Genomic DNA, 17,861 nt, shown 5'->3' on the forward strand with positions numbered 1-17,861 from the left:
TCCATATTTAAGACCCCACGGAAACCCTAAATCAAAATGACTTGGTCTTTGCAAGGGGAACGGCATTTGCAGTTCTCTAAACCAGAAGGAAGCCTTACCTCAGAGGTGACCAGGTCCTCTGATTCATTTGGGAAGAATACCACATCCTTCCTCTCAGTTAAAAGATTCCAAACAAAAGTGTCTTTCAGCCCTCGTTTAATTTGTTTGATTTGGCGTGTTCTTCTCCCAATAACCTAAAAAAACTATATTATCAGCACACCCACAAATGAATAAAATAGCTGAAAACTGAAAATGTAAGAAACATCCAATAATCAAAATCACAAACACTAAGTTTGACACAACATCAATTATGAGATGCTGCTTTAAAGCAGTTTACAGTGAAATTAAATCACTAATTTAAAATGGCTGTATATATTCTTATCAAGCCATTAAAGGCATGACTAAACTGCATTAGGTATTCAAGAAAAATCAGTTGCAAAAAATTACGGAAATGTATAGAAAACCTTGGGCACTTTCTATTGTCACAGACATTACATATATACTTTAATTACCGCATGAGACAAAAGGCGTTCGTAAAGCCACCTTCTGTTTTCATCTGTTGGACCAGGAAGATCCCAGGATAAACACAGTTCCAGGATTTTTGTGTATGCATCCTCAGTCAGTGGAGACTGTCCACTGAGCTAAAAGAAAAAACAACAACAACAACAATTTTTTCCAAATAGATGTAAACATTAAAAAAATTTACAAACAAGTTTACAAATATATACATACCAAGTTGATGGTCTCGCGAAGGTCGATATCTGGGCAATCTTCTAACTGTAAGGTTGCTGTGTCCTCAGAGCCTCGAAGAAGAACATGAACAAATGCTCTGCTAAGCCCAGCAAGGCATGGCCCGCCATGCAGAAATGAATGGCCTAGCATTCTCCCTGCTACTTGAAAGAGATCACTTTCAATGAGAAACTGCGATGATGAAGGCACTAGGTGGTCTGCCTCACCCTCAAAGAGGCAAGTGACTCCAGTGTTGCCTGTTAGTTACAAATCAGTATTATGTAAATCCCATCAAAAAAATAAAAACATAAATTTTGTAGTGCAAGTATTAAAATGTCATACCGAAGTTCAATCTGAAACCATATTTCAGTTTTTCCAGAACTGTGGAAAAAAAAATGTCTGGAAACACCATCACCAACTGCAGCATCTCCTAAAACAATGAAGATATAGTAACTAAAGCTATAGGCATGAATATGCTATATGAACTGCATATTTTATTGCATCCAAGTTTTTCTTTCTTTTACTCTAGGCTGCACCTTGAAGCTGACATTTAACAGGACATGCCCACTCCACGTTTCTTTGCTTGTAGAAGTTGATTAGCTGCCTGTCCTGTTCTTCCACACTTGATCTAAGATCCATGGACATGAAAAGGGGCTTCCCTGTCTCATGTAGCTGAAGTATTTGTTTTCTGTACAACAATGCAGCTGTCTTTGGATCCAAATGAGTCTTCCAATCTGTTCAATTAAATTACATTATTTTAACAATGCATCAGCAGCACAACAATGTAAAAAACACACACACAAATAATTACCATTATCCATGATTGAAAAATCAGCAGTGTTGTTCACTTCATTATCCATGAAAGAAAACTCAGCTGTGTTGTTACTGTCATCATTCACTGGACTACAATTTAAAAATGGTAAACAATTAAAATTATGGAAAATGTTACAGTGCAAGGTAAATATAACATATTTTCCGTGTCTCACAAAATAAATATTTTACAGCTAGCACACCTTTCCCCACATTCACTGGCATGGACTTCTAAAATTCCAAATGGCATTACTTCTTGACAAATAGGACAGCAAGCCTATAATGCCGATAACCAAATAAACAAAAAATTCAACTTTATATCACCTTGGGTCAAATATACATTAGCAAGAAACTAACCTGTTCATTGTTCTTGACTTCGTTGTCCTTGTTCTCACATTCTGCCTCCTGCTGATACTCATCTTGAGAATCATTCTCATCCTCCACCACAACAACATCAGTACAGGACTTAATGTGATTGGTTAAAAGCTGAAGTGGGTAGGATTCGTTGCATTTTTTGCATATTGCCATAGGCATATCACGAAAGGCTTCAGAAGATGGTGGTAAGGAAGCAGTATCAAGCTCATCCTGAAGAGGAGCTATGTAGAGGACTGAATTCTCTCCTATTTTGGTAGCTTTAATGAGCCTGCCAGTGTACCCACAGTCTGCAGGTGCCATTAGGACAAGTTTACGACTTCCCCAACCTCCTGAAAGTAGAAACAAGACTGCTACGTAATGCCTTATTATATGTTATTAATAAAATAAAAAATGAGTAATCTAAAATTCATTTTCTATTACTTATAGGGGTGTAACAATACACTCAGCTCACGATATGATGTTCACGATACAATATGCATCACAATATTTTATTTATATTCAGTTAGCAAAATCCAACTTTTTCGATCATAGAAAATGGCATTATGTCTTTTACCATAAATATTCCTATGCATCTCGTCATTTCTTCAGCTTTGACACTTAAGTGAGACACTCGATTGCACTTTGGTGCTATAGTTGAGGCTTAAATGACACATCATATTTGTTGTGTTTGCAGCTTTGTATGGCAGCATTTCTTTACAGTCTTTACACACAGTTTGTGTTTTGTCTGTTTTCTTGTTACCGTCCTCTTCAGTAACTGGAAAACCAAAATTTTGCCAGATGTTGGACTTATAAGAGAATGAGTCATCCTCTATTTCAGCTACACACATATTGCCCTGCTACTAGTTCGAGCAATCTGAATGCATGTGACAGCAGGTGGAATGTAGCTTAACCAATAAGAGAATAGATGTCATATTGCAATAAAATTGTCAGAACGCCACAATGCATATTGTGACATTTTTGTATTGCAATAAATTGTACTACGATACATTGTTACACCCATAATTACATACATTTTTTTGTTTACCTAACAACATATTAAAAGCAAATTGTACTAACAGCTTGTGCCAATGTAACACATTTTTGAAATTAAACATTATTAGCATTTAGTATAATAAACAGAAAAACGGGATGTGGTAATTGAGCTTGGACTCCATTAAAGCCAACATTGTCTTGTGTGCATACACCCAGGTGTAAAGGGATATCAAAAAAATAAAATCTTGGCTTTTATCCACCCTCAGATTTTTCCACACACATTTCTTTGTTCTATCAATAACAAGTATTTAGTATTAGCCATAATATTTGTGTTCCTACTACAGATGGGTGCTTCTTAACATTACAAAAAACATATTTTGTGCTTAACAGAAGAAAGGAACTTAGAACAAGATATAGAGGAGTAAATGACAACATTTTTAATTTTAAGTTAACTATCCAATCGAAAAGATTGAAATTGGTAAAAAAAACTAAATATGACAAGAACAAATGTGTAAAGCAACTAGGCACAAACTGCATATTTACACACATTACTATTTACTATGCTTTTATACAATTACAATATCTTACTCAAGACAGTGAATATTACCTGATGCTTTGTAAAGAAGCCAACCACCCATTACCCCACCAAGCTTAGGATATAATTCGATGAGCTTATCACATAACTGTTAAGGACAACAAGAATAATTAATCAAGCTGCTATCACTTCTCCGTATGAACATTCATAAAAATAATATGAGCAGAATTTAAAGGCACATTATGTTATGTATGGTTAGGTACCTCCTGATGAGTCATATTTTCATCCAGCATTGCAGTTCTGCGCCCTAGTCCTGCTTGAGTATGTAGAAGCTGATCTGGACCACTAGGAGACCGTTCACACTGGCCCGGAAGTAGGTGAAATGTCACCTGAAATGGTTTGGGTTTATTTGGTAAAGGACCTGTGCCAGTGAATCGTCGTTTCCCTCTTTGATTTGTGAATAATCCAGGAAAGGACCAATCAGAATACCAGAACAAAATCAGAACAGAAATATTACATCAGAAAATGTAGGAATGCATTTTACAGCTTTGGAGCTTTGATGGTCAAAAGAGAACAAGCCCTCCAGACTAAGCCTATTTATTGTCTCCAATCAGAGTTTAGGTTCCTCGCCACTGTTGCATTCACCTTGATTGATTGAGCAATTAATTTTGTGCCATAGAGACACCTTTTTAACTGTATAGTGGAATTCAATTATTTCACATCTCAACTGAGTTGGCTGGATACAGCACTGTTTTCTGCAGAGCTGTAGTATAGATTAAATTATCCAAATTAATAACCGATTAACTAAACTAAGTCAGTTCACTTAATGTCCAATTGGCAAACATCACATATTTTTTCCCACTGTTTAACTGCTTGGAAAAAAATTGTATTTATTAAAAAAAAAAAAAAGTGTTATATAAACAAAGGTGACTTTGTACTGACCTAGTCATTTCTGACTGAACCGATGATGGCCCCAGAGTTGCAACTCTCGGTCTGACAACCTGAGATGATCTGACAAACCACAAAATAATTTATCTATTAAAAGTTCTCATAACATATGTGTTGACATTCACTTGAAATTCTTTCAAATGGTGCTATACCTGTTCATATCTTGACTTTCTTCCAATACAATTTTTTTCAGAAATCAAAACAATAACCTTCTTGTTGCCTGCACAATATTGATGCAAGTCGGTTTCATTTAAGATAATTTAAGATAAACAGAAACAGAAGAGGAAAAAAGCACCAGGCCCAGATTTCATAACACCAGCCTGTTTAAAGTCCTGTGCTGACCAACTGGCCCCCATCTTCACCCTGATCTTCAACAGATCACTGGAGCTGTGTGAAGTGCCCTCCTGCCTCAAACGCTCTACCATCATCCCCATCCCAAAGAAACCCAAACTTACAGGACTAAATGACTACAGACCGGTGGCACTAACATCTGTGGTCATGAAGTCTTTTGAAAAACTGGTGCTGGCCCACCTGAAGGACATCACTGAACCCTCACTGGACTCTCTTCAGTTTGCCTACAGAGCAAACAGGTCTGTGGATGATGCAGTAAATATGGGACTGCATTATGCTCTGCAACACCTAGATAGACCAGGGACCTATGTGAGGATCTTGTTTGTTGACTTCAGCTCGGCGTTTAACACTATCATCCCAAAACTTCTCCTGCCCAAATTAACTCAGCTCTCTGTGCCCACCTCTGTCTGTCAGTGGATCAACAGCTTCCTAACGGACAGGCAGCAGCTGGTGAAGCTGGGAAAATTCTCATCTAGCATCCGCACAATCAGCACTGGCGCCCCCCAGGGGTGTGTCCTCTCCCCACTGCTCTTCTCCCTGTACACGAATGACTGCACATCAAAAGACTCCTCTGTGAAGCTCTTGAAGTTTGCAGACGACACCACACTTATCGGCCTCATTCAGGACGGTGACGAGTCTGCTTACAGACAGGAGGTTAAGGAGCTGGCTGTCTGGTGTAGCCACAACAACCTGGAGCTCAACACGCTCAAAACAGTGGAGATGATAGTGGACTTCAGGAGAAACCCCCCTGCTCTCCCCCCACTGAGAATCATGGACAGCATTGTGGCAGCAGTGGAGTCATTCAGGTTCCTGGGCACCACCATCTCTCAGGACCTGAAGTGGGACACTCACATTGACTCCATTGTCAAAAAAGCTCAACAGAGGCTGTACTTTCTTCATCAGCTGAAAAAATTTAACCTCCCAAAGGAGCTGCTGAAACAGTTCTACACCTCCATCATTGAATCAGTCATCTGCACATCAATAACTGTCTGGTTTAGCTCAGCTACTAAATACGATCTCCAAAGACTACGGCTAATAGTTCGGACTGCTGAGCGAATCACTGGTACAACCCTTCCTACTCCCCAAGAACTGTACTTATCCAGAGCGAGCAGAAGGGCTGCCAAAATCATTCTGGACCCCTCACACCCAGCACACTGCCTCTTTGAACTTTTACCTTCTGGTCGACGCTACAGAGCACTGCGCACCAGAACAGCCCGACACAGAAACAGTTTCTTCCCTCAGGCAATCCATCTCATGAACACTTGATGATAATAATTGCGGAACCAACATCACTACTGTTATACACTTTTATACACATATACACTTATTTAACAACACACTTTACATGCCAATTTGCACATAACAGCTGCACATATAACATTGTATATAGTAATAAACATGTACATACACTTGTCAATCTGTATATTTGCACTCACTACTTACTTCTATTTTTTTTTTAAATATATTTATCTGTTTTTTGTCTTGTCTCTGTAATCCTGTTGCACTGTAGAAGCTCTGTCACGAAAACAAATTCCTAGTATGTGTGAACATACCTGGCAATAAAGCTCTTTCTGATTCTGATTCTGATAATGTATCCAGATATAAATGTGTAAATTTAAATGTCAACACTGGGGCAAATGAGCTCACATAATCAATATACTCGGTGCTGTAAAAGGATGTTTTCAATTCTGGGATTTGGAAAACAGGTTCATGGAAGTGCTTTAATGTAGTCGTGACTTTTGACCATTCAAATTCTTGTAAAAAATAAAATTTTATTCTGTCGCTCTTTGTCTCCTGCTAGGCTGGTAGTTTGTAGGATTCGTTATGAAATGTACTTTGTGCAATATAGATTCAAATTACTTGCTTTATAAAAAAGCAAGATGATGGACTGACACATAACCTTTCTCGAATATTACAATCAGTCAACAAATAAGGTAGCCTAACATATTTCAGTGGCTGAGTTTTAGTCATTTTCAGTGACTACTGCAAGCCATATACAGTACATTTTAAAATAAACCCTTCATCATCCAGGCACAGTTTCTAGAAGTGTTGATAAACTCATAGAGCTGGTGCACGTCTGAGGGGACGCGCCTTCCATGACGATAATCCGCGTCTATTGCAGCGGAAATTTTACGCGCGAATCGTGTAGCAAGTTCACTCAAAATGTCCACGCGTCTATTTACGCGCAAATGGCGTGATATATTAGTGCAAGCCGCATCTGGCGTAAACGACCCAATACGTTTATTGCGTTTATTATATACAAAGGTCTCTCCGACCAAGCTCCCCATCAATCAACCCCCATCTCCTCTCCCCCGCTGTTAACAATCAAAAAACAGTCGACTCCTTAATTTCACGCCAAAGTTTTCCTTAAACTTGAGAGCCCTTTAATGTTACAGTGACATAAGCTCGACTTTAATTCAGATGAATTACATATTATTATAAGCAATTTGAAGAATTAATCTTAGATGTTATGTCTTAATTAGTGTTTAATACTCACCTCTTGGTCCATCTTTGCCCATTAACACGTCGTCTTGCATTTGCTTGTTGATTAATATGGACGGGTGTGTTGCTGAAGGGACACCCGTTACACTAGCACCACCTGCTGGCGAGGACGTCTAACAGTAGAGAGTGATCTTGGATCCGTACTCCATTGCTTTTTCCTGCAGTTCCCGGATGTAATGTCAAATTTTAACAGTCAAATTTGAACCACTGAATTTATGGAAGCGAATTTTTGAACTGAAATAAAATGCACTGAAAATTGCATTTTGAATAATATATATCGTATTTTTAAACAGAACTGAATCTTTTGGAATTGAATTCTGAATGGTGAATTATGAACTAATGAATTTAAGTATGAAAATAAGTGCAAAATATTTTTAGTTGAAATATTCACAGCTCAAATAAACAGCTATGTTAAATTTCGGGACATAAAAATACAAACCCTGACAATTCATGTCATTAAAATGCAAGCACTTGTTAATTCTATGCATTATTTTTTTTAGTTAGTGTAATTCGACAAGCTTTTTATTTCAATACTTTTGGCATTGATTTTGTTCCATATGAGACACTCATTTTAGTCACTGTTTTGATCAATAACTTCCCTACCTGTGTAAAGTTTGATGCTGATTTTAAGTCACCTGGAATAAGTAACTTGGCCAATAAAGGCACTGGACAACAAACTTCTGCTAAATCCTGATGTCATCTTGTAACACCAGACAGCACGTGGCCCAGGATCATTGCCCGGTTATGTTAGCAGTTGCAAGGCAGCAAAAGCCTTCGTTCGTCCCTGGATGGGCTCAAAGCAACAACCTTTCGATTAACAGCCGAACGCGCTAACCGATTGCGCCACAGAGACTCAGACACCAAACCAACTGTAGTAGAAATGCTGAACTTTGTCTCACGTGGTCTGCTGGATGAAGCCAAATGAAAGCTGCCGAAAAGAAAGAGAGAAAGGTAACAGAAACACCGAACGTGGAGCTCAAACTCAGGTCACTGAGATTAAGTGTGTCATGCTCTCCCACCTGAGCTAGCCGGGCTTGTGAGACACTCATTTTAGTTACTGTTTTGATCAATACCTTCCCTACCTGTGTAAAGTTTGATGCTGATTTTAAGTCAACTGGAATAAGTAACTTGGCCAATAGAGGCACTGGACAACAAACTTCTGCTAAATCCTGATGTCATCTTGTAATGCCAGACAGGGCTTGTGAGATGCTCATTCAAGAGAAAGTCACTGTTTTGATCAATACCTTCCCTTCCTGTGTAAAGTTTAATGGTGTTTTTAAGTCAACTGGAATAAAAAAATTGGCCAATACAGGCACTGGACAACAAACTTCTGCTAAATCCAGATGTCATCTTGTAACGCCAGACAGCACGTGGCCCAGAATCTATGCCCAGTGCACGTGTTAGCAGTTGCAAGGCAGAGAAAAAGCTTAATTCGTCCCTAGGTGGGCTCGAACCACCAACCTTTCAGTTAACAGCCAAATGCGCTAACCGATTGCATCACAGAGACTCAGAGACCAATCCAACTGTAGTAGAAATGCTAAACTTTGTTTCAATAGGTATGATCGAAGAATGCAAATGAAAGCTGCCGAAAAGAGATAGAGAGAAAGGTAACAGAAACGCCCAACATGGGGCTCGAACCCACGACCCTGAGATTCAGAGTCTCATGCTCTACCGACTGAGCTAGCCGGGTATCTGATACATACATTCTAGTCACTGTTTTGATTAATACCTTCCCTACCTGTGTAAAGTTTGATGCTGATTTTAAGTCAACTGGAATAAGTAACTTGGCCAATCCAGGCACTCAACAACAAACTTCTGCTAAATCCTGATGTCATCTTGTGACGCCAGACAGCACAAGGCCCAGGATCATTGCCCGGTGCAAGTGTTAGCAGTTGCAAGGCAGCAAAAGCCTTCGTTCGTCCCTGGATGGGCTCAAAGCAACAACCTTTCGGTTAACAGCCGAATTCGCTAAACGATTGTTCCATAGAGACTCAGACTAACCATACCAACTGTGGTAGAAACGCTGAACTTTGTCTCACTTGGTCTGCTGGATGAAACCAAATGAAAGCTGCCGAAAAGAGAGAGAGAAAGGTAACAGAAACACCCAACATGAGGCTCGATCCTACATCACTGTGATTAAGTGTCTCATGTTCTACCGACTGAGCTAGCTGGGATTGTGAGACACTCATTCTAGTCACTGTTTTGATCAATACCTTCCCTACCTGTGTAAAGTTTGATGCTGATTTGAAGTCAACTGGAATAAGTAACTTGGCTGATCCAGGCACTGGACAACAAACTTCTGCTAAACCCTGATGTCATCTTGTAACACCAGACAGCACAAGGCCCAGGATCATTGCCCGGTGCACGTGTTAGCAGTTGCAAGGCAGCAAAAGCCTTCGTTCGTCCCTGGGTGGGCTCGAACCTCCAACCTTTCGGTTAACAGCCGAACGCGCAAAACGATTGCGCCACAGAGACTTAGAGAGCAATGCAACTGTAGTAGAAATGCTGAACTTTGTCTCAATAGGTATACTCGAAGAATCCAAATGAAAGCTGCCGAAAAGAGAGAGAGAAAGGTAACAGAAACGCCCAATGTGGGGCTCGAACCCAAGACCCTGAGATTAAGAGTCTCACGCTCTACCGACTGAGCTAGCAGGCCATATGATACGTACATCCTAGTCACTGTATTGATCAATACCTTCCCTACCTGTGTAAAGTTTGATGCAGATTTTAAGTCAACTGGAATAAGTAACTTGGCCGATGCAGGCACTGGACAACAAACTTCTGCTAAATCCTGATGTCATCTTGTAACACCAGACAGCACGTGGCCCAGGATCATTGCCCGGTGCACGTGTTAGCAGTTGCAAGGCAGCAAAAGCCTTCGCTCGTCCCTGGGTGGGCTCGAACCACCAACCTTTCGGTTAACAGCCGAACGCGCTAACCGATTGCGCCACAGAGACTCAGACACCAATCCAACTGTAGTAGAAATGCTGAACTTTGTCTCACGTGGTCTGCTGGATGAAGCCAAATGAAAGCTGCTGAAAAGAAAGAGAGAAAGGTAACAGAAACACCGAACGTGGAGCTCAAACCCAGGTCACTGAGATTAAGTGTGTCATGCTCTCCCACCTGAGCTAGCCGGGCTTGTGAGACACTCATTCTAGTCACTGTTTTGATCAATACCTTCCCTACCTGTGTAAAGTTTGATGCTGATTTTAAGTCAACTGGAATAAGTAACTTGGCCAATAGAGGCACTGGACAACAAACTTCTGCTAAATCCTGATGTCATCTTGTAACGCCAGACAGGGCTTGTGAGATGCTCATTCAAGAGAAAGTCACTGTTTTGATCAATACCTTCCCTTCCTGTGTAAAGTTTAATGGTGTTTTTAAGTCAACTGGAATAAAAAATGGCCAATACAGGCACTGGACAACAAACTTCTGCTAAATCCTGATGTCATCTTGTAACGCCAGACAGCACGTGGCCCAGGATCTATGCCTAGTGCACGTGTTAGCAGTTGCAAGGCAGAGAAAAAGCTTAATTCGTCCCTAGGTGGGCTCGAACCACCAACCTTTCAGTTAACAGCCAAATGCGCTAACCGATTGCGTCACATAGACTCAGAGACCAATCCAACTGTAATAGAAATGCTAAACTTTGTCTCAATAGGTATGATCGAAGAATGCAAATGAAAGCTGCCGAAAAGAGATAGAGAGAAAGGTTACAGAAACGCCCAACATGGGGCTCGAACCCACGACTCTGAGATTAAGAGTCTCGTGCACTTTGTCTCAATAGGTATGCTCGAAGAATCCAAATGAAAGCTGCCGAAAAGAGAGAGAGAAAGGTAACAGAAGCACCCAACGTGAGGCTCGAATCTACATCACTGAGATTAAGTGTCTCATGTTCTACCGACTGAGCTAGCCAGGCTTGTGAGACACTCATTCTAGTCACTGTTTTGATCAATACCTTCCCTACCTGTGTAAAGTTTGACGCTGATTTTAAGTCAACTGGAATGAGTAACTTGGCCGATGCAGGCACTGGACAACAAACTTCTGCTAAATCCTGATGTCATCTTGTAACGCCAGACAGCACGTGGATCTATGCCCAGTGCACGTGTTAGCAGTTGCAAGGCAGAGAAAAAGCTTAATTCGTCCCTAGGTGGGCTCAAACCACCAACCTTTCAGTTAACAGCCAAACCCGTTAACCGATTGCGCCACAGAGACTTAGAGACCAATCTAACTGTAGTAGAAAAGCTGAACTTTGTCTCAATAGGTATGCTCGAAGAATCCAAATGAAAGCTGCCGAAAAGACAGAAAGGTACCAGAAACGCCCAACGTGGGGCTCGAACCCACGACCCTGAGATTAAGAGTCTCATGCTCTACCGACTGAGCTAGCCGGGCTTCTGATACATTCATTCTAGTCACTGTTTTGATCAATACCTTCCCTACCTGTGTAAAGTTTGACTTAAAGTCAACTGAAATAAGTAACTTGGCCAATCCAGGCACTGGACAACAAACTTCTGCTAAATCCTGATGTCAACTTGTAATGCTAGACAGCACGTGGCCCAGGATCATTGCCCGGTGCACGTGTTAGCAGTTGCAAGGCAGCAAAAGCCTTCGTTCGTCCCTGGGTGGGCTCGAACCACCAACCTTTCGGTTAACAGCCGAACGCGCTAAGCGATTGCGCCACAGAGACTCAGACACCAAACCAACTGTAGTAGAAATGCTGAACTTTGTCTCACGTGGTCTGCTGGATGAAGCCAAATGAAAGCTGCTGAAAAGAAAGAGAGAAAGGCAACAGAAACACCGAACGTGGAGCTCAAACCCACGTCACTGAGATTAAGTGTGTCATGCTCTCCCACCTGAGCTAGCCGGGCTTGTGAAACACTCATTCTAGTCACTGTTTTGATCAATACCTTCCCTACCTGTGTAAAGTTTGATGCTGATTTTAAGTCAACTGGAATAAGTAACTTGGCCAATAGAGGCACTGGACAACAAACTTCTGCTAAATCCTGATGTCATCTTGTAACGCCAGACAGCACGTGGCCTAGGACCATTGCACAGGTGCAAGTGTTAGCAGTTGCAAGGCAGCAAAAGCCTTCGCTCGTCCCTGGGTGGGCTCGAACCACCAACCTTTCGGTTAACAGCCGAACGCGCTAACCGATTGCGCCACAGAGACTCAGACACCAAACCAACTGTAGTAGAAATGCTGAACTTTGTCTCAAGTGGTCTGCTGGATGAAGCCAAATGAAAGCTGCCGAAAAGAGAGAGAGAAAGGTAACAGAAGCACCCAACATGAGGCTCGATCCTACATCACTGTGATTAAGTGTCTCATGTTCTATCGACTGAGCTAGCTGGGATTGTGAGACACTCATTCTAGTCACTGTCTTGATCAATACCTTCCCTACCTGTGTAAAGTTTGATGCTGATTTGAAGTCAACTGGAATAAGTAACTTGGCTGATCCAGGCACTGGACAACAAACTTCTGCTAAACCCTGATGTCATCTTGTAACACCAGACAGCACACGGCCCATAATCATTGCCCGGTGCACGTCATAGCAGTTGCAAGGCAGCAAAAGCCTTCATTCGTCCCTGGGTGGGCTCGAACCTCCAACCTTTCGGTTAACAGCCGAACGCGCTAAACGATTGTGCCACAGAGACTTAGAGAGCAATGCAACTGTAGTAGAAATGCTGAACTTTGTCTCAATAGGTATACTCGAAGAATCCAAATGAAAGCTGCCGAAAAGAGAGAGAGAAAGGTAACAGAAACGCCCAATGTGGGGCTCGAACCCACGACCCTGAGATTAAGAGTCTCATGCTCTACCGACTGAGCTAGCAGGCCTTCTGATACGTACATCCTAGTCACTGTTTTGATCAATACATTCCCTACCTGTGTAAAGTTTGATGCTGATTTTAAGTCAACTGGAATGAGTAACTTGGCCGATCCAGGCACTGGACAACAAACTTCTGCTAAATCCTGATGTCATCTTGTAACACCAGACAGCACGTGGCCCAGGACCATTGCTCGGTGCACGTGTTAGCAGTTGCAAGGCAGAGAAAAAGCTTAACTCGTCCCTAGGTGGGCTCGAACCACCAACCTTTTAGTTAACAGCCAAACACGCTAACCGATTGCGTCACAGAGACTCAGAGACCAATCCAACTGTAGTAGAAATGCTAAACTTTGTCTCAATAGGTATGCTCGAAGAATGCAAATGAAAGCTGCCGAAAACCAAAACCCGCTAACTACCAAAGCTTAGCGGAACCTTTTAGGTTTGTAATGTGACAGTGAGATTCTAGCAAGATTGGATTAATCTTATTTGAAGTGTGCAGCAAGTCTGAGAATTTGAAGCTAACTATTGTCCTCAGATCATCACGCCTAAGTTTTGAGAAGACAAGTCGGAATTTTTTCACTCAACTTAAACATGACCCAACAAACACAAACCAGATGGGACTTGAACCCACAATCCCCAGCTTCAAAGTCTGATGCCTTATCCATTAGGCCACTGGGTCAACACTAGCCTTTGTCATATCTTGTCATATCATATCAGAAAACAGTACTTTAGGATCCCTATGCCATATTGCATTCAGACGATCTGGTGTGTACACCTAATGACAAAACAGCTTCTCTGAGGAGTTTTCCATTGTCATGTCTTTTTGACCTAAGGGTATGAACCTAGCTTTTTAAAGGTCACACTGGATTGTCTTGCACAGCCAACTTAAAAGGAACTGCATCAAAGATAACCCAGTTGGTACTTTAAACCCACAATGCCCAGCTTCGAAGGCTGGTGCTTTATTCATTAGGCCACTGGGCTGCTTTTTACTGCCTGTGAACTGTAATATGCCTCCAGGGAGTTGCTGACACACGTAACAAAAACAACATGAACAAAGAGTAGATCGGATCAGTCTCACAGAATTTTTTGTGGCACTGCAGAGTGCTTTTATGGGGCTCGTTGGTCTAGGGGTGTGATTCTCGCTTAGGGTGCGAGAGGTCCCCTAAGAGGTTTGAATCCTGGACAAGCCCTGCGACTGTCATAGAAAACGTAGCGGTGCTGTGCTTTTTATGGTGTTTTTATGTTAATTGTAGCAGCTTTTGCTGTGACTTTAGTTAATGAACATTTAGTGGACTTCTGATCTAAATCAGTCCAACATGTAAAATTATACAGACAAAAAAAGGAGCGGCAATGATTCAGTTGTTAGATTTGTTTATGGATCTTGAACAACCCACCAGCTTTATATGTAAGCACCATTTTTGTGTTTGTACACAGTCTCTTCTCTGTAGGCACCATGCAGGATACTTGGATGTGCAGTATTAGTGCACAAATTTCCAAACAAACATGCCTAGACCAAAAATATAAACTATGCCGCCAGACCAACCTGTGGGCTGGCCCACACAAAACAGAAGTCCACTGTGGGCCCATAGCAAATCCACACAAAGTGGAGTGTATATGGCCACACTGGGCGAAGTATAGGTATACTCGGGCACAGAATCTGGGTCAGAAGTATGCCCTATGAGCATGCTCTGTGGGTATTTAGTAATTAAAAAATAGTTAGGTCTCACTAATACTAAGTTGAGTCCAGGCACAAAATGTGCATATAAGGTCCCAATAAAGCACTCATACAAAGAAGTGTGGTTATGAACATGCATGGCCATTGTGGCTTAAACACAAAACAAAACTAGTTCACTTCGACTATGTACAAAAGTAGCACAATATTACTTCAACTGCATAATTTTGAAAGCATAAAGTTAGTAATAAATGAAGCTATCTAAAAATATAAAGTCAATATGGACTATTTTTCAAAGGTTCGGGACGACTGCTTTATTTTATAAAGATGCAGATATAAAAGTAACCTTGTAAATAATTATTCCTTTTTAATATGTTAACTTTTCTATTTGAATATGTTAAAATATAATTTATTCCAATGATGTGAAAGCTGCATTTGAGGCATTTGTGTCCTACATGAAATCACTCTAATGATTTGGTGCTTTAAAACATTTTTATTTTTATTAATCCCAAAACTACTCATGCATTTTGACTGTTATTTTATGTTTTGTGTTACAATGTATAAGTTATCAATGTCACACACACACACGCACGCACGCACGCACGCACGCACACACACACACACACACACACACACACACACACACACACACAGACTATTATTTTTCATTTCATGTGTTAAGTTTTTAGTTAAGATACTCCCAAAATAATTTCACATAAATCAGCAGATTTTTTTACAAAATTCTCCACAGAAATAACCAAAGATGTCCGTAGATTCTGCATATTGACTGTTATTTTATGTTTTGTGTTACAATGTGAAAGTTATCAAGGTCACACTGAAGGATAGCATTTTTTTATTGTTAGATTTTGCTAAACATTTACTAATAAATGCAAACATAAAGGGTTTCTTCTTTTAAAGGGTTAACTGATAATGTGTGTACAAGAAAGAGGAACCCAACTTCCTGCTACTGGAGGCCTGCTGCTAAGGGAGTGTGTGAGAGACAGTATAAAAGCCTGAATACAGGAAGCTCATTTGCCATTATATCCCTTCTGCGCAGAACATGTATTCTCTAACTTCTTGCATTCAAAATAAAACTTCTTAATTTTCAACTCAGATCTCCGTCAATTTTTGAACATGCAATGGACCATTTGAGTCCTACAATTGGTGACCCCGACGTGATTGACTGGAGATTGTCAAATATATGGACGTTTGTTTCTGATGCCAAAACCAGAGAGGCCTCTCTATACAAAGGTAAGCAGAAACCTTTTACTTAAATTCTGCTATTGAATATTCTAAATGAACGGTTTTTGGCATCAGTAAATACAATGTTCATGTATTTGATGACATTTTGACATGCAAGAAATTATAAAATACGTAAATTAAACTAATTTGAAATTGTGAATGAATATAGATTAATGAGTTGTGAGAGAAAGAATAAAGAGAATTAGAGTAGATCACTAGGATCTAGGGGAAGTCCTTTTCTCTAAGGAGGCACTTAGGGTAGACTTTTAGAGTCTAAAGAGAAGTCCTTTTCCCTAAAAAGGCAAAACTAGTTGAAGAAATTTTGTCTTGACGAAGACAATTGACTCTTCAACAATCAGGATGGATAGTGTATGTAAAAGGCCTACATCTATCTAACGGAGAAGTCCTTTTTCCTGAGAAGGCAAAAAACTTGAAGATCCCTCTGGTCTTGACGAGGACTTGATATCTTCAAGACATTTCTCAAGGATAGCAGGTTTAGTGAATTGAGAAATAGTGAGAGTGTAGGGATACGGATAATAAAATAAAAAAAAATAAAATAAAAATAAATAAATAAAAAATTTAAAAAATGGAACGAGAATTTGATAGAGAACGTGAGGAATATGATTGTCCTCCTTTAAGACAACAATGGGATAAAATGGTAGATATCTTATTGGCACAAACTGATCAAAAAAGATAGGAAAAACGGATAAAAGAACTGGGAAAATATACGCGCGAAATGATTAAACATTATAGTACTGATTGTATGTACAAAAAGCGGTCTCTGTTTCAGAAAGTGGGAATAAAAGAGAAAAGAGCACAAGAAGCTGTTTTCAGACACAGAAAAGAGGAAGTAAGGCTGTTACACAAGCGAGCCCATGCAAAGAAAGAAAAACAGTTAGATAAAGATTTGAGAAGAAGTTCTAGAGTTACACTCGCAGCATCTGTACTAAAATCAAAGAAAAGGGAAGTGAACAGCAAAGAAGCTGAAGCTAAACTGAGTAAAAAACAGGAAGCTGAGGCTGAGACTAAGACTGATCAGATAGCGACGCCCTATGCCCCACCATACAGAGACTATACCAAGATCACTCCAAAACCCATTTATAAGCTAGCAGTCGAAGCAGTTAGTGGTCAATAGAAAACATGAAATTTAAACATTGGGATAGTAAAAAAGGAGCAGCATACATAAATAGATACTTTCAAAGACTGAGAAGAAGCATGCGATGAAAACCAAATGTCTAACGCTGTTACTAATAGAATTTTCAGATCAGCAGTATTACAAGGAGCTCCTGCTGGTGTCACCCAGGCCATGGAACAGTCTCCTGAGGTACCAGGCAGTGATGATACTAAATGCAAAGGTATGCAGTAGATTTCATAGACAAAGCAGTAGAGAGAGCGGACAAAGAAGGAAGTGAGTTGTTAAAGCTGAAAAAAAAAAAGAATTTTGAAACTATAGCTTGAGAAAAGGAAGTTAACTAAAAACAGATTAGCAGTTGCTAGAGAGGGCCTGAATGCCTCCCCACTTCCTGAAACAGACAACCTAATCACAGTATTTACGGATGGTAGCTGCCACAGGGCAGATGATGGAACTATGAAATCAGGCTTTGCTGTGGTTAAATTACAGAATGATCAATTGGTCACTATACAATCTGAACCCCTAATTGGCAAACAATCTGCACAAAAAAGCAGAACTATTGGCCCTAATCAATGCATTGAGACACTCAAAAGGACAGTCTGTCAACTACTCTGATTCTGCATATGCAGTGTCCACAGCCCACGTGGAGCCGCCTGTGTGAATCAGATGTGGATTCACAACTTCTTCTGGCCGGCCTATTACTCATGAGAAAGAAGCAAGAGAGCTCTCTGAAGC

General features: G+C 40.5%; 1 long non-coding RNA gene and 5 other non-coding genes across 6 annotated transcripts; all 6 read right to left on the reverse strand.

Annotated features, from left to right (window-relative positions):
- Positions 1-156: 156 nt before the first annotated feature.
- LOC130222856 (uncharacterized) lies at positions 157-845 on the reverse strand. Its single transcript, XR_008836544.1, has 3 exons — positions 772-845; positions 552-680; positions 157-233 (listed from the first exon to the last, which is right to left on the reverse strand). It is a non-coding gene; the product is annotated as an uncharacterized LOC130222856 (long non-coding RNA).
- Positions 846-8,878: 8,033 nt separating this feature from the next.
- trnaq-cug (transfer RNA glutamine (anticodon CUG)) lies at positions 8,879-8,951 on the reverse strand. Its single transcript has one exon. It is a non-coding gene; the product is annotated as a tRNA-Gln (tRNA).
- Positions 8,952-10,144: 1,193 nt separating this feature from the next.
- On the reverse strand, positions 10,145-10,218 carry trnan-guu (transfer RNA asparagine (anticodon GUU)). The gene has a single exon. It is a non-coding gene; the product is annotated as a tRNA-Asn (tRNA).
- A 1,359-nt stretch (positions 10,219-11,577) lies between these two features.
- Positions 11,578-11,650, reverse strand: trnak-cuu (transfer RNA lysine (anticodon CUU)). The gene has a single exon. It is a non-coding gene; the product is annotated as a tRNA-Lys (tRNA).
- Positions 11,651-11,871: 221 nt separating this feature from the next.
- Positions 11,872-11,945, reverse strand: trnan-guu (transfer RNA asparagine (anticodon GUU)). Its single transcript has one exon. It is a non-coding gene; the product is annotated as a tRNA-Asn (tRNA).
- Positions 11,946-12,354: 409 nt separating this feature from the next.
- On the reverse strand, positions 12,355-12,428 carry trnan-guu (transfer RNA asparagine (anticodon GUU)). Its single transcript has one exon. It is a non-coding gene; the product is annotated as a tRNA-Asn (tRNA).
- Between the last annotated feature and the right edge of the window lie 5,433 nt (positions 12,429-17,861).

Source organism: Danio aesculapii, chromosome 4 (assembly GCF_903798145.1).
Source record: "Danio aesculapii chromosome 4, fDanAes4.1, whole genome shotgun sequence".
Classification (NCBI taxonomy): Eukaryota; Metazoa; Chordata; class Actinopteri; order Cypriniformes; family Danionidae; genus Danio; species Danio aesculapii.